The sequence below is a fragment of the Trichomycterus rosablanca genome, chromosome 6, assembly GCF_030014385.1.
Source record: "Trichomycterus rosablanca isolate fTriRos1 chromosome 6, fTriRos1.hap1, whole genome shotgun sequence".
Taxonomy (NCBI): Eukaryota; Metazoa; Chordata; class Actinopteri; order Siluriformes; family Trichomycteridae; genus Trichomycterus; species Trichomycterus rosablanca.
In genome coordinates, this window is record NC_085993.1 from 50789627 (window position 1) to 50802921 (window position 13295).

General features: G+C 43.5%; 1 protein-coding gene across 1 annotated transcript in view; it reads left to right on the forward strand.

Moving 5' to 3' along the window:
• Positions 1 to 13295, forward strand: part of ror1 (receptor tyrosine kinase-like orphan receptor 1) — a 117431-nt gene that overhangs the window by 93403 nt on the left and 10733 nt on the right. The gene's annotated exons all lie outside the window — the stretch shown is intronic.

Genomic DNA, 13295 nt, shown 5'->3' on the forward strand with positions numbered 1-13295 from the left:
CCTTAATGAAGCATAAAGGGTCATCTTAACATCAATACACACATTAAAAATCATCAAAACGAGCATTTATTCTAATAATCCAGAGGTCCACAACCACCAGTACCAGTACGGTACTGGTCTGTAATCCACAAATAATTCTTATGTAACCACATTGTCAGTTTGTAAAATTTTATTTCATTTTATTTTTATTAACTGGTGTCTCAGTTCTCAGTTGGCATTTCAGTTCATCCCAAAAGTTTAGATCTTGATTAAGGTCAGGTAGGATGACCATATTTTTGTTTGGTGTCAAAAAAGACACCCGCACGGGGTGGAATTGGATTTTGAGAAGGATGGGGAAGTAATTTAAGTATTTGGTGGCACCATAACAGTGTGCATGGGGTTGGGGTGTAAATATTTGACAAATGAATTAATAACCATGCAGATGTGTTATTGAACTTTAATAAATAAACAGCTACTCTTAAACAAGCCCTAAACAATAATAACACAATAATTTAGCTTTTAAAATAACACTGTTTTTATGACCGTAGATTAAAATAAAATAAAAAGCCAGTTGCCATTAAAAAATCCACAAAGAATAGCAAGTGTAGAGTACAAAAGCCGAATCCTGGATATTTACAGCGAGGCCGTACGGTCACCCTAAATCAGGGCTCTGTGCTAGAATTAATTTTATACACCTTAACCTCCTGAACTTCTCATCTAGAACCTGTTTGTGTCTATAATTCACACATTTTAGACCATTTCTCTGACCTGAGTGAACATTGCGGGTGTTGATTTAACTCTGGAGATTTCTCCGTGTAGCCTACAGTCTGTATCACACCGTGCCAGCGCTGACCAGCTGTTTTACGCGCCGTGCCCACATTTTTAAAACGTTAAACGTATACGTCCTAAACAAACGACCTCAGGCTTTATTCCGAGAACGTGCTCGCTCCTGTTAAACGTCTTCCTTTCTCCTGTCAGGGTGGTGATGTTTAATAGAACCACAGACCCGTGCCAGGCGTGCCAGCTATTATTCCACGTGCAGACGTGTTGGACTGGAATGACTGGATGGAAAAGTAAACTCATGTGAATGAGTGAGTGGGATTCTGAGACAGAGAGAAGATGGATTGCTCACTTTTATCTATTAATTAGACGCTTTATTAAAGACTCCAGTCATAAACAGACCAAAACGATTTCCAGGGTTTTCTCTAATAAACATATTAAGGATTTGATGTCTGCAACATGCTCCAAAAAAGTTGGGAAGGGAGTGTTTTAAAATTCGATTTTTTAATCATTTGGGAACTTAGGACACTAATCGTTGCAGTTTTGTGAGTGAAATATGGTTTGTGGTCGCCATCGTCTGATTCTCCTCTTCAGTAGTCGATAGGAGACAGATCTGGACTGCAGGCAGGCCAGTCAAGCACTCGCACTCTGTGTCTACAAAGTCCAGTCACCCAAGTCACCCATCCCATGGACCCTAATACACCCCCGTATCGTAACTGATGTTGGCTTTTGCACCTTTCGCTGATAACAGTCTGGACGGTCCTTTTCATCTCTGGCACAGAGAACGTCCATTTTTCCTGATCTGACCACGGAACACATTTCCAGTATCTTTCGGTCCATCTGAGATGAGCTCGAGCCCAGAGAACGTGGGTGTGTTTCTGTATAGGATTGCAGCTTTCGCTGATAAAATAAAATTAACTGAGAAGCTTTGCTTTTTTGATGAGCTTCTGCCCATCATAAAGGGGGATCTGATTTTAGACCTCAGAGCTGTAGGGGTGCATCTGTACCCCCGGCCTCCTGGTGAACCCCATTCCACCACCACCACCCCCCAATCCCGCCGTCCTCAGTCGATCTCCGCTGAGCCTTATAACAACACACATTAAAGAGTCGTATTCATCGTTTTCCAATAAATTCGACAGGATTTTGTCTCGTGCTGCTTTCGGACTTTACGTTGCCGGTTTTACGGGGGCCGCGGGGGGGCGGAGGGTAATCAAACACCACGGTCAGGTCCACCGCAGAAGGGAACAATACCCAGCGTTGTTCCGTCCCAAATGTTCACGGGGTGGAACTCTCGCAGTCTTGTAGTCACTCTCAGCTCTGTTGTGTTTGTGACGCTGGCGTTATCTCGGACAGGGCCGGGTTTTAGGAGAGGGGGTGAGCGTTTCACCAAAATGAGCTAGGTCGTCTCTCTAACACATTCCTCCCGTCGTCCTCCTCCGTCCGCAGAAAAGAAAGTGATGGATGTGCTGAGCCGCGAGCTGATAATTAGCCATTAGCGAAGCCTTTGTAGCTAAACGGACCGAGATTCCAGAACCTTTTGAGGTCAGAAATTTCTTTATCAAACCTTTTAAGGAACCAACATCAATCAAGCTAACGAGACTTCTGAACCTTTCAGGATACTGAAATTCCGTATTAAAATGTCTGGGTACGAGGTCGAGGTGAAATCTCAGCTGTGCTATCGACCAGCCTGGCGCTCACTGAGACATTTTGGCTGTGTCTGAGGGGGCATCGGTCGAAGGGGTTCCTCGTCGCTGCTGCAATTGCGGCCTCTGCTGGCTAGTCAAGGCGCTTGCATGAGGGATGGTTCATTCACGTTTCACTGCTCTCTGTGAGTCTCTAGCAGGTGAAAAGATGCGGTTCTTGACTGCACACGTGTCAGAGAGGATCTCTGCTGTGCTATCGACCAGCCTGGTGCTCACACAGACATTTTGGCTGTGTCTGAGGGAGAATAAGTCGAAAGTGTTCTTTGTTACTGCTGTAATTGCGGCCTCTGCTGGCTAGTTGAGGCATCTGCATGAGGGATGGCTGATTCACAAAGAGCAGTGCACAACTGAACTAGCTCACCACAACAGGTTTTCGAGTTCTGTTCTCAGCTGTGCTATCGACCAGCCTGGTGCTCACACAGACATTAGCTGTGTGACGGAGCATTGGTCGAAGGGGTTTGTCGTCGCTGCTGCAATTGCGACCTCTGCTGGCTGTGTTAATGTGATGGGACTAGTTTTAGGAAGAACAATATAGGTTCTTATTCTTATTAAGAACTTGTGTGTGATCGCCCCCTTGTGGAGGGTTTATGTTACATCTTGTAAACAACAGTGGGACCAGATTGTACAGAGTAAAATCAAGAGGTCGCACTTGAAAAACCCTGGTTTACGGCGTCCCATTTTCGTCCCACTTACTAAGATTAATTTTACCGTCGCCGGCCTGTCAGGACTGTTTGACTTTCCTCGGTCTGGCTCAGCAGAGGGAACCTTTTGTCTCGGAGGAAAACGAGCCCCTCTGTTTGGTTTCTGGCTCTCCTCTCTGGCGAAACGGCGTAACTGGGCCTGTTAACGAAGACCAGATCGCTTCATTCTTTTAGAATTGGGGTCGGGATGGCAGAGCACCAGTGCTGGACACGTCCCAGAAGCGTGGGGCGGCCTGAAAGAGCGCGGCCCCTCTGCCCTGCTTTTAATTACCCTCTTCCATTAAGCTTCTCTGAAGGGTTGAAAGACTGGTGAAGGTCGGGGGTTTAACAGGGATTTGGCATCCGAAATTCCATGGTACGGACTGGATGTGGGGAATTCTGTCCTTTAATGGGACGGTGCTGACGTCGTCGGCGTGGGCTCGGTCATTCAGTCGTTAATGTAAACTAGCACTTGTTTGAAAGACGTCCTACAGTGATTTATGACCCTCGTAAAAATATCGAACAGCCGTTCTATCCTGGTCAGGACTGCAGTGGGTTTCATTCTTTTGTAATATAAAAAAAATATATAAAAATAACAACATTGTGAGAACACAACTACAGCAGTACCTTAAAACTCGACGGCAGTTGGTTCTGGGTGTGACGTTGAGTTTTAAGGTTTGGGAAACCTGTTAATGCATTCATGGTCCTGTGGAGCTGCTTATATTTAATTCTCATGTAAAATAATGAAGTTGTTTTTGGCACTTAAACACTGAAAATAACACAAATATAATATAAACACACTGAAATACAATTAAAAACCGTTAAAAATCAATAAAAATACAATAAAAGCTGCACTTTAGTTTCACTTCTTTATTGTTTCCTGACGCTTCTTAATGATGGAGATGCTCGATCTTGGAATACCGTATTCCCTTCAGCACCGGCGCATTCACATGAGAAGTGACAAAACCGCTTTTGCACAAAACTTAGCGTGACTTATTGTAGTAAAACAGCGAGTGAGGAACGTGATTAGTGGAGGAACTTATGAGCAGTAATAATGAAGAGAAGTTTAGTGCTCCTGTCTCCTTCTTTTACTACATTAAACCACGTTAAGCTTTATTCTGAACCAGAAGCGTTTTAGACTCTGGGAGAAGCTGATTCTGATTCTCACCATTTCTCAGAAGCTGGAACTGTAACACAAGTTTAAAAGTGAAACAGGGAGGAAAATCCAGATAAACACAGATACATGTGGAGCTGTAACCCTGGATCTGACGCTTATTCCACACTGATGCAGATTCAGCTCAGATTCACACTTTGATCAGGTTTTACTGCACCGCTTAAGCCGAGCGCCGAACGTCGAGTTTAAGGGTACAAATTTCTCCACGAAGTGCATCATGATTTCGTGTTTAGGGGGCATTGAGTTACAAGGTTACCGCTGTACATTATCAGAAATGCAGCATTTATAAAAGCTGGCGATGTTTTTGCTTTTTTTACATGGCGCTGTAGCCTCAGCCGAAAACACAGTTGCCCCCTTGTTACGGATCTCTTCTAACGAAGTGTTGATTGACTGAAGATTGGAGTCGCCGGGGACGTGCCCTTTGACCTGATCTGGTCTGCTGTGTGAAACCAGACCCCCCTAGCCCCACCTTCCAGGGAAAATGGGTCACCCTGGACCCCCCTGACCATTTTAAGACGCTACCCGCTACCTCTCACAGCTCTGCAGTTCCGTTACATCACGTCGGTTCGGACGCTGACTAGTTTGGTTACTTGTTCGAAAGATTTGATCTCGTCCCAAAATTGCGGGCGTGGGGCTCCACTAAACATGTTGCAGTGATAACAGGCTTTACTCTTCTGGTAGTCATAGCCAGTTCCTTTTCCATTGCTGGAGACCCTGATGGTGTACGAGGAGGTTATATTCTCCTGGCACGCGCTCCCTCCAACCCCTTCTTATTCGCCCATACTTTGGTGGATTGGCGCACCAGGCCGGTCTTGCGCATGGAGATTCACGTGCTGATCTCCACGTTTACTAACTAGGATCCTTACACAGCATTGAAGACCACGCCCACTTTTTATTCCCATCGTTACCCACCCAGCAGACTAGTGGCCTATTTTGGCTACTGCAAAAGCAGCACTGCCAAGCCAGCCAATAGCAGAGCTGAGACTTAAACTTAATGAATCTGACTTGGAGTGATGGACATTATGTCTGGTACTCGGATCTGCACTTGTTTACACTCAACTTTGATAAATAAAAGTCCAATTTTACTTGGCACCCTTTGACAGAATCTAAGTTTTCAACAGAACTAAATATCTCGGACTGTCAAAGTCCATTTTTTGTTTGGGGGTCCTTCCCCGTGATGTTTGTGCAGGTCATGTTCTGACAGGTGGTTGGTTCTTTATTTCGATGCCCTTCACCTGAGGGAACCGGGGAGGCTTTTATATAGTGAAACCTTGTTCTGCTGGACGACTTTCTAATGAATGACCCCACTGTTTACCCGCCTGGACGTCCTGTGAGAAACAGAAGGATTGGAACCTCGGCCCTTAAGGATTAGTTTACGTCTCACGCTGCTGGTCGTCCACATTCCAGCCGTGGAGCGGAGACTCGGACTTCCCTGGATGCTGCTTTTGTTCCAAATCATGATTACAGTCACCTGTTAAACATCACCTCATTATTTAATGTTTTAACCTCATTACTACCCTCGTATTTACCCTGTCCCAACATAGATAGACAGAAAGACAGACAGATATATAGACAGATAGACAGACAGATAAACATATAAATAGACAGACAGACAGACAGACAGATAGATAGACACAGACAGATATATAGACAGACAGACAGACACAGACAGATAGATAGATAGATAGATAGATAGATAGATAGATAGATAGATAGATAGATAGATAGATAGATAGATAGATAGATAGACAGACAGACAGATAGATAGATCGATAGACAGACAGATAACTGTATTAATCCCATATGGAAAGTCAGTTATTACAGCGGCTCAAGATACATTAAAGTAAGAAGTATTGAAGTAAAAAAGTATTAAAGTACAACAGTATGTGATTAATAACAGAATAAATAAATGTAGTATTTAATATAATAAACTTGTCATTGCAGTAAATATTATTATCGGATGAGATATTTAATATGTAATAAACTGTTGTGAGGTTTTTCTATGCAGTAAATATAAACAGGAGTGCAGTAAGATCCGGCTCCATGAGTCTATACGGTCTATAATATACGTTATACCAGGATTGTAGCATCGCGTCCTTGTTGCCGACAATTTCCGACCCACCCCAGGATTTAAACACGTCGCTCGACACGATTTACACGCCGCGGCAAACACAAACAAGCACAGACCTAAGTCCAGACTTTCAGACGATGTGTAGGCCCCATAGTGAGCCCAGCGAGTCCCAGGTGAACGGGCCTTTGCTCCCTCCTTCACCCCCTACGCCCCCTGTGTTTCCCCCCTCAATTCATCCTGTTCGTCCTGAGCTTTTCCGTTCACAGAGTCTGGCGGCCACATTTCGGGAGGAATATCCAAACATGAACGAGGCGAGACACGAATTCAGTTCCTTTTGTCCGTCTGAAATGAATAAATAAAACTCGAGGTTGGATTAGTTTCGCTTTCGAAAGCTTTATCCATGGTGGAAATTAATCTGGCAGCTTAATTCGATCTGATTAATGATCCAGAATATTAGCCGTGCTGATGCAAAGAAAAAAAAAGCACGTTTTTTATTTTGACTGATCGGGATGCTTCGTGACTCCCAGGCCGTCGTGGGGTGTTCTCGTCCCCCCTGATGTTAGCCTGAAATCAATCTCGGTGAGGAAACGCTGGCTGTGAAACGAGCGAGTTCCGTCCTTAAAGCGCTTTTGCTCGGATTCCGACGTCGCTCACGTACGGCGTATAAATTAAACCACCGCGGACCGTCCTCCCGCCGAGAGGATTCGTACCACGCATCGCTCATCATTACGTCAGTCCTGCAGTCGGTCCAGTCGCGGTCTGCCAGGGCTGGATGGGGTCGGGAAGGATTACCACGTGAACCCTTAGCACTTTCGTTTGGCAGATGAAACCAGGATTACCGAGAACCGCATCACCGAGCCAAAAAACATCAGGAACAGGGTTCAGTTTCACCCCAAACCCACCGATTTCAGCACACTGGCTGCCTTGCTGCCTAATACCTACTGATCAGCTGCCTCAGAAGTGAGGATTCTAATAAGACAGGGAGCTCATGAGGCAGATTATTTAGACGCTGACGAGCCTTCAGCGCTGAGGAGGCGTCGGACGCTCCCTCGTTATTAAGTCAGATTATCACTCAGAATTAAGGCGCCTCAGTAGGAGCATTTTAAGGGATCTAATGATTTGGACACGCCCTCTTCTCGGAAGTGTAGGATGACGTACACATTGTCAACATTAACATTAAGACCACTTCCTTGTTTCTACACACTGTCCATTTTATCAGCTCCACTTACCATATAGAAGCACTTTGTAGTTCTACAATTACTGACTGTAGTCCATCTGTTTATCTACATGCTTTGTTACCCCCCTTTCACCCTGTTCTTCAATGGTCAGCACCACCACAGAGCAGGTATTATTTAGGTGGTGGATGATTCTCAGCACTGCAGTGACACTGACATGGTGGTGGTGTGTTAGTGTGTGTTGTGCTGGTATGAGTGGATCAGACACAGCAGCGCTGCTGGAGGTTTTAAACACCTCACTGTCACTGCTGGACTGAGAATAGTCCACCAACCAAAAATATTCAGCCAACAGCGCCCCGTGGGCAGTGTCCTGTGACCTCTGATGAAGGTCTAGAAGATGACCGACTCAAACAGCAGCAATAGATGAGCGATCGTCTCTGACTTTACATCTACAAGGTGGACCGACTAGGTAGGAGTGTCTAATAGAGTGGACAGTGAGTGGACACGGTATTTAAAAACTCCAGCAGCGCTGCTGTGTCTGATCCACTCATACCAGCACAACACACACTAACACACCACCACCATGTCAGTGTCACTGCAGTGCTGAGAATCATCCACCACCTAAATAATACCTGCTCTGTGGTGGTCCTGTGGGGGTCCTGACCATTGAAGAACAGCGTGAAAGGGGGTAAGCAAGCATGCAGAGAAACAGATGGACTACAGTCAGTAATTGTAGAACTACAAAGTGCTTCTATATGGTAAGTGGAGCTGATAAAATGGACAGTGAGTGTAGAAACAAGGAGGTGGTTTCAAAACTGGCCAGTAATCAGGGGGTTGTTGTTCAAGCCAGACCACTGCCAAGTTGGCATCGTTGGACTCCTGAGCAATTCAATCATATTCAATCATTTTTAATCAGAATTATTAGTCATTTTGGAAAACAGCGAACACTAAACGCCACAGATGTAAATATAAATGAAAGCGGACGTTGAAACAGTGCTGTTGGCCTCTCATGACGTGATGTGATCTATCTGTAACGAACCGAGGACTGACAGGATTAACGTCGGCTTCGCTTCCTGGAAGATGATCCCGTCTGTTCCAGCCTGGTCAGACAGGGGGTTTGGAAGGATTGATAGCTTCGCCTGTCCTGGAGCCTGAATGAAGACGACTTTGGTCCGGCTGTCTGTGCTTAATGATGCCTGATATCACGTGTGTACGGTAATCCTATACAGGCACGAATAAACTAAGCACACTAATCACCGTGGCGGGTTATTTTAGTTACAGTGGGGCCAAAAAGTATTTAGTCAGCCACTGATTGTGCAGGTTCTCCTGCTTAGATAGATGAGAGAGGTCTGTAATTTTCATCATAGCTACACTTCAACTATGAGAGACAAAATGAGAAAAAAAAATCCAGGAAATCACATTGTAGGATTTTTAAAGAATTTATTTGTAAATTATGGTGGAAAATAAGTATTTGGTCAATAACAAACAAGCAAGATTTCTGGCTCTCACAGACCTGTAACTTCTTCTTTAAGAAGCTCTTCTGTCCTCCACTCGTTACCTGTATTAATGGCACCTGTTTGACATTGTTATCTGTATAAAAGACACCTGTCCACAGCCTCAAACAGTCAGACTCCAAACTCAACCATGGCCAAGACCAAAGAGCTGTCGAAGGACACCAGGAAGAAAATTGTAGACCTGCACCAGGCTGGGAAGAGTGAATCTACAATAGGCAAGCATGTTGGTGTGAATAAATCAACTGTGGGAGCAATTGTAAGAAAATGGAAGACATACAAGACCATTGATAATCTCCCTCGATCCCGTGGGGTCAAAATGATCATGAGAACGGTGAGCAAAAATCCCAGAACTACACGGAGGGACCTGATGAATGACCTGCAGAGAGCTGGGACCAAAGTACCAAGGCTACCATCAGTAACACACTACGCCGAGAGGGACTCAAATCCTGCAGTGCCAGGCGTGTCCCCCTGCTTAAGCCAGTACATGTCCAGGCCTGTCTGAAGTTTGCCAGAGAGCATATGGATGATCCAGAAGAGGATTGGGAGAATATCATGTGGTCAGATGAAACCAAAATGGAACTTTTTGGTAAAAACTCAACTCGTCGTGTTTGGAGGAAGAAGAATGCTGAGTAAACACCATACCTATTGTGAAGCATGGGGGTGGAAACATCATGCTTTGGGGCTGTTTTTCTGCAAAGGGGACAGGACGACTGATCCGTGTTAAGGGAAGAATGAACGGGGCCATGTATCGTGAGATTTTAAGCCAAAACCTCCTTCCATTAGTGAGAGCATTGAAGATGGAACGTGGCTGGGTCTTCCAGCATGACAATGATCCCAAACACACCGCTCGGGCAACGAAGGAGTGGCTCCGTAAAAAGCATTTCAAGGTCCTGGAGTGGCCTAGCCAGTCTCCAGACCTCAACCCCATAGAAAATTTGTGGAGTCCGTGTTGCCCAGCGACAGCCCCAAAACATCACTGCTCTAGAGGAGATCTGCATGGAGGAATGGGCCAAAATACCAGCTACAGTGTGTGCAGACCTGGTGAAGACTTACAGGAAACGTTTGACCTCTGTCATTGCCAACAAAGGTCATGTTACAAAGTATTGAGTTGAACTTTTGTTATTGACCAAATACTTATTTTCCACCATAATTTACAAATAAATTCTTTAAAAATTCTACAATGTGATTTCCTGGATTTTTTTTTCTCATTTTGTCTCTCATAGTTGAAGTGTAGCTATGATGAAAATTACAGACCTCTCTCATCTTTCTAAGTAGGAGAACCTGCACAATCAGTGGCTGACTAAATACTTTTTGGCCCCACTGTACGTCACCTCTGAAGTTAGAAAGGCCGAGATTCAATCGGGACCCGTCAGAGCTTCTTGTTGCCGTAATCATCGAGGCTACAGTACCAGAAAGAAGTGCTTTGTTCACAGGGATGCAGTAATGCTGGAACAGAAAAGGACCTTCCCTAAACTGTTGCTGCCAAGTCAGAGGCATATCATTTTCTTTATAAGATTGATTTATTACACTTGTTAGCAACACATTAATTGGTGGTTAGAAGTGGTGTGCCAATACTTTTGTCCTTACAATGTAGAGTATGTAGAAAATTGTCTTAGTTACTGAGTTTAAGTGTTAAGTGTAAGTGTTAAAGTTGAGTGTTAAGTGTTAGTGTTGTGTTAAGTGTAAGTGTTCAGTGTTTAGTGTCTGTTAAGTGTAAGAGTTAAAATGAAGTGTTAGTGTTTAGTGTTAGTGTTTAGTGTTAGTAATAGTGTTGTGTCAGTGTTAAGTGTAAGAGTTAAAATGAAGTGTTAGTGTTTAGTGTTAGTGTTAGTGTTTAGTGTTAGTAATAGTGTTGTCAGTGTTAAGTGTAAGAGTTAAAATGAAGTGTTAGTGTTTAGTTTTAGTGTTAGTAATAGTGTTAGTGTCAGTGTTAAGTGTAAGAGTTAAAATGAAGTGTTAGTGTTTAGTGTTTAGTGTTAGTGTTGTGTTAGTGTTTAGTGTCAGTGTTAAGTGTAAGAGTTAAAATTAAGTGTTAATGTTAAGTGTTAGTGTTGTGTTAGTGTTAAGTGTTACTTATTAGTGTTTGTGTTAAGTGTAAGAGTTAAAATTAAGTGTTAATGTTAAGTGTTAGTGTTGTGTTAGTGTTAAGTGTTACTTGTTAGTGTTTGTGTTAAGTGTAAGAGTTAAATTGAACTGTTAGTGTTTAGTGTTAAGTGTTTAGTGTTAATGTTAAGTGTTAAAGCTAAGTGTAAGTGTTAAGGGATATTGTTAATGTTGTGTTTAGTGTTAGCGTTCAGTGTTTTGTGTTAGTGTTAAGTGTAAGAGTTGAAATTAAGTGTTAGTGTTAAGTGGTATTAACATTAAAAAGTAAGCATTCATTCAACTTTTAAACCCTCCAGTACAGAATAATCCCCGTGTTTAGTGGGTGAACTGGTTTCCATAACTGTTCCTTCTAATATTTCCAATATTTGTACATGTAATCAAATTTATTCCACACGTCACTTCTGATAGACGTTTAAAGAAGAAATATTATCGTTTTCTCCTCTCCGTCTGTTCTGTTTTCTCCTCGGGGGGTCACGGGTTCGAGTCCTTCGCTCTGCTGATAGAGGCTGCTATTGTGTTAGAGTAATATTAGAACTCCTTCCTCTCGTTCTGATCCCTCAGCGTCTCTGTGTCCCCTCTGCCTGGGTCACGGTCACCGAGTACAGAACCGAAAACGGCTTAAACCAGAAGATCTCGATTCCACACGGGTTACGTTCTGGATCACCGACTTCATTTTGAACCTGGTCAGAACCTGGTTCAGCTCGAACCGTGGTTCATCCGTGGAGCGCCCCACATTTTGTCCGTGATTTTTACCCGACCCAGGCAACATAACACATCTTACTCTGTCTATACACGGAACATAAATCCTCCACAAGGGGGCGTTCACGTACAAGTTTATTTTTATTATTATTATTTTCCTCTGTGGACCATTTTTTCAGCTCGTGACTCACCTAAAGCTGTAAATAAGCTGCACACTGGCTGTAAAGTTTACAATATAAAATATTTAAATCCATTTTTGTGTATGTAAACAAATACTCACAAACTTAACACAGATTTTTAGCTGCGTGTTTCTTTTTACTCGTGTACTAAACCTGTCGTTCGTCTTGCACAGAATCGCCTTCTACATCAACCAGCCAGCAGAGGTCGTAATTGCATCAGTTATGAGGTTATCCGGGTCCCTACCCACGGGATGGCAGAGCTGAGATTCGATACGATGTATTCAAAATCCCAGCTCCATTGTGCTAGCGTGTTTTATCGCTGCGCAACCTGAGCTGCTAAAGCGATCGATTTTTTGCGTTTCGCATAAAACAAACATCTGTAACAGCATTTTACCGTTGACGAAGCATCCTCGGCTCCCAAAAACCACCAAGGTTCTAAGAAGCCTGACTGGAACCAGTGTAAGAACCAGAGTTCTTTTAGTAGAAAAGAACAGGTCAAATCATGAAGAGAAGATTGAGCTCATGATCGGGTTCTTGTGGACTGTCGGCGTGTCAGAAGCCTACGTCAGGGTTTTTCAAAACCAAGGGTAAAAAAAAATTATTTAAATAAACAAATAAATAATAATTAAATAAACCAATTTTAACAGGCACATAAACACAAATTAAACTTGCACACAAACGCCCCCTTGTGGAGGCTTGACGTTACATCTTGTAATCCACAGTGGGACCAGATCACCACCATATTTATTAAGTTTGTTTTTTGTTTTGTGTTTTGTTTCGATGCAGCGTTTGTGTTGCCTGGGTCGTGGAAAAAAAGAGCTTTTACGCAGCGTTTGTTTCCCTGTCAGCTCTTTTAAGGACGCTCCTGCAGGTCCAAACACAGACCCCCCATTTTTCGCCTCACCTCCCTCTCCCATGGTTCGAGTTATGGGGTGTATTGGAGGGTCTGACCTTCATGATTAATACCTTAGAACCCCTAAAAAGAGGTGAAATCAACATTTCAACATTTAGCTAAACTGTAACTTCAGGTAAAACGTAGAAGCTAGCTGCTTTTATTGTTTATCATTTAGTGTTGTGCAGCATACAGCTTCTCTGACCTTAATGAAGACGTGACCAATAATGCGAGTGAAGGCAGGCAGACGAGATGTGAAATGGTACGGTCCACTTTAGGGGTGTGGTTTTATATATATATATATATATACAGTATATATTGTATATATACACACACTCTGGCCTGT